General features: G+C 42.2%; 1 long non-coding RNA gene across 1 annotated transcript in view; it reads left to right on the plus strand.

Moving 5' to 3' along the window:
- Positions 1 to 6,981, plus strand: part of LOC125888698 (uncharacterized) — a 143,404-nt gene that overhangs the window by 110,183 nt on the left and 26,240 nt on the right. The gene's annotated exons all lie outside the window — the stretch shown is intronic.

The raw sequence follows: 6,981 nt of genomic DNA on the forward strand, positions 1-6,981 counted from the left end.
CAGCAACAGTCGGCCCAGTGAATTAAGTTATGTTTCGACTCCAGCTGCTGCGAGGCAGCAAAACATCCTTTATTTTATAGTAAACAGTTTACTAATATATGTAACACTCTCTAGGGTATGAACAAAACCAGTCACAACTCAGCCCTGAGCAGAGTGACTGTCCTCTATTGACCAATCAGACTGCAGTGTTCACAGCTCCACCTTTTAGTACCAGATCTGTGTGCTAGGTACCCCAACAGAGGGGGGACCGAAAATTGGGACGGTATGGAACGGTTCCATTGGTACCATCCACAACTTTTCACAGTGGAAACAGACAAAAATCTGTATTGAACTGAACCGTACCGTACTGCTCAGTGAAAACAGGCCTTAACTGACTGGTGGAGGATCGCAGGCTTTAACTGTGAGCTCTGAGTTTCAGAGTCATTAAAGTCAACTGTGCGTTGTTGACCCATCGTTCAAGAAACTCACAAGTCCTGTTGCCTATGATATATCACTCAGAATATACCCTATGTGAAAATAAAAACCTCCATCCACAACAGAACACAGTCTGCCAGGAGTCCAGTGCTGGCAAACAATCTGTGGAGGAAGAACAACTATTATTATACCAATTAAAACAATTAGAAGAATAAAACAACATATATGTATATTGTTCTCTCTTTCAAAAAAAAAAGAAGGTTGTTTGAATGGTGCTATTTTTACAGCTGGAGGCCGTTTTATCCCACGGCTATACCTGAGACCTTTGGAGTCTATTACCTTAACAGACCTCTTACCTCTGATTGTATTAAGCCAGCAACAGTCAGTGCGGCAGTGATTCACTCTTGTACAATGTCCCTGCTGCCTAGCAACAAAGGAGCACTCTTTATAGCAACATTTCTTCTTCTCTCTGTGGAAAGACAGCGGGGAGAGAGGGAGAGAGAGAGAGACAGAAACAGAGAGAGAGAGAGAGAGAGAACTTGTGTTATTGTATTGATTTGCTTTACTCCAGCAGGTCTTAGTTGTGGTTTGTTTAATTTCAAAAAATCTTTACTGATTGCATTTTGTAGCTCTGTAAACAAATGTGCGTAATCAGTCGATGCTGAGTACTAAACATGTGAGTGTGTAGAGAGAGTTTTCACATTGAACAGTATTCAGCGATCGGGCCCTCCACACTGAGTGGTGGAGTTCAGCACCACGGAGAGAGACACACACCTGAGAGTTATTCAGCACCAAGGAGAGCGACAGTTACAGTGTTAGAATACAGCACAACACCATTAACTGCAGCCTTTAATACTGCCTTAAGGTTTATTTGTATGAGCTTTATATTTATAATGTAGATGGGGTAATTGTTGTACATAGCTTTTACAGTTAAATGACTAATAAAACACATTGTCTCCGAACAGCAACTAGATGCTACAACAGATTGTAACAACCCATCACACAAAAGAGTTGGAGGAATGATTGTGTGCAACATTGACTCTTTGGCCTGAGGCTGATGCTACATGGGAGCTCGTAATGTGTCCAAAATTAAAAGGATTCGCTGACTAGGGACCATGAATGTGTACATTTTATGGCAAACTACCAGTAATATGTTGCTATTGTTGTGCATCGTTACACAAAACTCAGTACCATTCAAACACAAATGTTAACTCTGGGATATGTAGATAAAAGTTGCATGCTGCACAAGCATGCAAAATCATTTTAACACTGAAGTCAGTGAGGGAATGGCCTCTGTTATTAAATCATTTTTATTGTATTAGCAATGGACTTAAAAGAACACAAGGTAGACATCTTCTAGTTACATGCTTGAGTCTGTTTCTTGTTATTACTGTATTATTTATTAAGAGTTTAGGACTCAAAAACGTAGCTAAAATTTTCATCACAAGTGTGTGGTTGTGGTTTGATGGTAAGTGACTGTAAACGGTGGCAAAAGGAAAAGACACAAATACAGTAGTCCCTCACTTAAAAATACCAAAATTGCTCTCACTTTGGCAGTAAATTTAGTGTTTGTGTAGGACTCTGTTGAGAGACTAAGATGCTGACGGAGAAAACAGGTTGTCATGGCCTTCTAGAGTAAGTAAAAAAGCTGCTGAGTAAACAAACAAGCTGACAACACAAGCACAGAAATAACTGGGGCTAATGTGTGGAATTGTCAACCTCCAGCTGGTGTCAACCTCTCAGGACTCATTCAAGAAAAAGACAGGTGAAAAATACGTCAAATGCACACACACACACACACACACACACACACACACACACACACAACACACACACATACACACACACACACACACTTCGAGAGTTTCAATATTTTAATATAGCATTTTAAAATAGCATTTAGATTTTTTTCTGATATCAAATATGGTGTTACCTGTATATCATTATGCTGTCACTATAGAATTACTGCAATACAAACATGTTAAGCTCCTGTTGGACTCGGCAGTATGGGGGAGTTGCCCTGTATGTCAATACAACTTATACACATCAACTACTGTAAACAGTGTTATTATTGGGCAGCATCCCTTTAAACAATGAGTTTGCCCAATTTTAAAATATATGGGTAGTGTCCTAAGCAATAGGTTATTTTAAAACCTTTGGCCTTAACATATTCTATTGTTATGTCCACCTTGTAAGTATACAAAATGTACTAAATGCATATTTAAAGTCCCCCTCTGTGAAATTCCATCCATCCATTTTCATCCACTTATCCAGGGCTGTGTTGCAGGGGCAGCAGGCTAAACAAAGCACCCCAGATGTCCCTCTCCCCAGCAACGCTTTCCAGCTCCTCCTGCAGGACCCCAAGGTGTTCCCAGGCCAGATGAGATATATAATCCCTCCAGTGTGTCCGGGCCTCCTACCAGTGGGACGTGCCCAGAACACCTCTAACTGGAGGTGCCCAGGAGGCATCCTGATCAGATGCCCAAACCACCTCAACTGACCGCTTTTGACATAAAGGAGCAGCGGCTCTACTCCGAGCTCCCTCCAAATGTCAGAGCTCCTCACCCTATCTCTAAGGCTGAGCCCAGCCACCCCACGGAGGAAACTCATTTCGGCTGCTAATATCTACGATCTCATTCTTTTGGTCACAACCCAGAGCTCATGACCATAGGTGAGGGCTGGTACGTAGGTGGACCAATAAATCGAAAGCTTCACCTTGCAGCTCAGCTCTCTCTTCACCACGAGGGTCCGGTGCAGCGCCTGCATCACTGCAGAGCCGCACCAAACCGCCAGTCTGTGTCAAGCTCCATTCTACCCTCACTCGTGAACAAGACCCCGAGATACTTCAACTCCCTCGCTTGAGACAGTCACTCTCTCCCAACCCGAAGGGAGCAATGCACCGTTTTCCGGTAGAGAACCATGGCCTCCCTCTGTGAAATTATAGTAATTAGTTTATTAATATTTGGTTTAATGTGGTTTCCCCACAAAAAAAATGTGAAAAAATTGTCTGAAAGCACATCTACATTTTCTCCCTCATTTAAAAACTCTTGATCTGGCCTCTGCCCGCCACCGCTGCTAGCGCTAGGTTTTGCTTTCCACTTTCTCCAGCACTGAAACAAGGCATTAAGACAGGTCTGGCTATGTGACACCGATGAAAGAGCGGTGCACATCAAGTTAGCATTGGACGAAACACAGAGAGATTCAGTCATACATGCTTGAACCTCAGTCAGGCCCAGACTCAGATATGGAGTCTGTGCAATGAAATCATAGACTAGTGGTTCTATCAGGGGTACATGTAGTAAACATCTTTAAATTGCTTTATTGTTTGTTAGCATGTTAGCTTGTAACCAGCAGTGGCAGACACAGCCTCAGAGGTTATGAATCTACAATAATACCTGCCACTGTACAATGTTACAGTGTGTTCACATTGGTCCGGTTTATATCCAAGAACTGCACGCTCTACCATGTCTGCTGTCAAAACTTCACTATACTGGTGCAAACTGTGTTCTCTGTTCTGACTGAAGCTGTATTTGCTGATGTTGTGTTGAAGTCTGGTCATGTGTTTTCTGTAGTTGACCTTTGTATCAGTGACATAGCTAATCTAGCTTGCCTGGGGTATGTTTGAATCTCAGATTTTGCATCATCCCCTCCGGTAGAGGAATGTAAAAACACCTTTACAGTGACAAACTTTGCAGAGGTATAAGTCAGTATAGTCAAAGTTACACATTCAAAGGGACATGAACAGAAGCAAAACACATGTTTGAGTGGAGAAAGACCTTAAGCCATGGTATGATCAAGCCTGTAGGCCTTGTACATAAAATAAGCGGACTTTGTTTTGTTGCTATAGAGAGTCTGTTGTGCTTCAACAGTGAATCTGGAAGCTCTCTCTCATTGTCGCCATCAGCTTTGTTTTGCTAACCCCAAACTGGCAATCAGCCCACCCTCCACCTCTGCTTCCTGTCTACTCCTAATGGCTTAATGTTTTCAAACCGCTCCTCTAAGCACCTCTTGCCTTTCATGTTTCCTTTCTTACTGTCTTAGCTTTACTGCCTCCTTGCTCCCTCGCTCTGCATTCTCCCGAGGAGTGCCCGCCTAACATGTGAAAAGATGGATGGTAAGGAACATGTGACTACCAGTTAGTGTTTGCCTCTTTTATTTCCCAGTATCCCCTCCTCCTGCCTCCCACCCAGCAAGGATGGATGGAGGAATGGATTAATGGAGGGAGGTTGAGATGGTCTCTGCTTAATTTCTTGTTTGTCTTCACGGCAGCCTGGTTCCTCTGAGGAGGGCCTCCTCATCCTTACCACCCTGTACAAACGTGATTTTACAGGTACTGATGTGCACACATAGTATCAGATGTTCACCTTTGTACAATAGTTGGTGCTCCCACCCAAATAGTGGCGGCTGTCATTTTGATTTAAATGCACAGTACATACGCATGAGCGCAGTTTGGTTGAGAAGGTGTGACAGCGAGGGCTATAGCACATAGATAAAGACATGATGAGGTGGTTGCACTACTAGATAGATGGATGGCTTACCAAGGAGAATTTGGATATTATGTCCTATATATCCCTGTGGCTTTTTGGCTGATAGGTGGGTGTATTGTAAATGGCCAGAAGAAGAGGTGGGTATACCCTGATTACCTGTGTATAACCCCCATTACATGACTGGAGCTAGACTGATAAATCAGCCAAGACATACAGGCCTATTGGCCGATTTAAGCAGGATTTATACTTCTGCACTGAATTGACGCCATACCTATGGTGTAGGCTCTACGTCTAGGCAGAACCTATGCCATAGTCTGGCATGCACCTTACCAGAAATGTAACTACTTGTCGCAGTGACGCAGACCTCCTGTCTTTTTTTGTAAGCTGAAACCATTTCCCTCAGTGGAAGCCTCCAAAAAATAGAATTGTAAGTCTTGTGTGTGATTGATCCTGGCTTCATATGAGCAGAGGAAATCTCTGCTAGTCGCTAGGCCAATTCATACAATGTAAAATGCCATAGGCTTGTGCTAATAACATTAGCATGTTATATTTGTTTGGAAAACATGTTTAGTATAAGACAGTTGTTTTGTCAGTGAACCTTGTGAGTTGTAATGGAGCTGAATTTTGTAACATTACCTTGTCAATTGTTGCTGTTGTCCCTGGTTTCATATGAGTGAAGGAAAAATCTGCTAGCCACTAGGCTAATTTATACAATGTAAAATGCCATAGGCTTGTGCTAAATACATTAGCATGTTGTATTTGTGGGGAAAATGTGTCCAGCGAAAGACAAGTGCTTTGTCTGTGAATGCTGCGAGTTATAGTGAAGCTGATTTGTGTACTTGTGTTTGAAATTGTCTCTATTAAGCCATGTTTAATGTGTGTTTTGGGTATGATTTGACTCAACTATACTTAACAGCACTTCACAAAAACCCTGCTGTTGACCAGTGTTTTGGAGGTGTAACTGCAGAGTGACACCAACACACGTCCGCACAAGCATAAATGCTCACAGTGGCGCCTTTCTGATCCATCACACGTGTGACAACCAGCCCCCAGAGTAGAGACAACCGTCCACAACTAACCCCTTGACAAACATTTTAAGCTAGCCAGCATATGGCTTTAGCTTGCTAGCTAAAAGTTGACTCAAATCAAAGCTATCACCTTCGACTTTTTTTTATTATTTTTAAATGACTGATAACCTACAAGCTATTAATACAAAAACTGCAATAACATGAAAAGTTACTCTGACACATAAAAATCACAAATATCTCTTCACCTCAATGTTTTGTGTGTGTTCCACAAAATAACTAGTGCAAAATGAGCAGGATGTCAACACAGTGTCCTCTAGTGTGGCTGTAATAAGCACTGTGACAGCCAACCCCAGTCTCCCCTATGAATGCTCACAATGGCGTAGGTGATGGCGTAGCCTCTGCGTAGAGCTGACACACAAGTATAAATCCTGCTTAAAATTTAAGATATTGGTAGGCTATCGCTGTATACATCAGCTGATAAATAACAAGAAGTTGCTGCCTAACACAGTCAAAATAACACTTTTGTGCCCTTTAGTATATTTATTACAAGTCCATTGGTATTGAATTTGGGGGGGGGGGGGCAATAAATAAAAACATCTAAGAAGCAGATGACTTTTATTCTGAAAAAATGAAAGATATTTACACCATAAATTGATAGAGAAAAGCACATATTGTACGATAAAAAAATCACCTGACTCGGAAATTAAGTGTTTGATGCCTGCATTTTTTATGCCCCGGTTTATATGGATCCCCTCAAATGTTAAAAACAAAACCTTGTATAAGTCATTTGTCTACAATAGGAGTGTCAAACATGACCCACCAGAGAGTCCAGTCCCCGACCAGAATACAGTTCTTTCACTTTAGTTTGGTGTGGTGATGTCAGTATTACTAATCCATCCATCCATCCATCCATCCATTTTTGTAACTGCTTATGCTCTTGAGGGTCGTGGGGGGCTGGAGTCTATCCCAGCTGACACTGGATGAGAGGCAGGGTACACCCTGGACAGGTCACCAGACTATCACAGGGCTGACACATAGAGACAAACAACCAT

The sequence above is a fragment of the Epinephelus fuscoguttatus genome, linkage group LG5 (assembly GCF_011397635.1).
Source record: "Epinephelus fuscoguttatus linkage group LG5, E.fuscoguttatus.final_Chr_v1".
NCBI lineage: Eukaryota > Metazoa > Chordata > Actinopteri > Perciformes > Serranidae > Epinephelus > Epinephelus fuscoguttatus.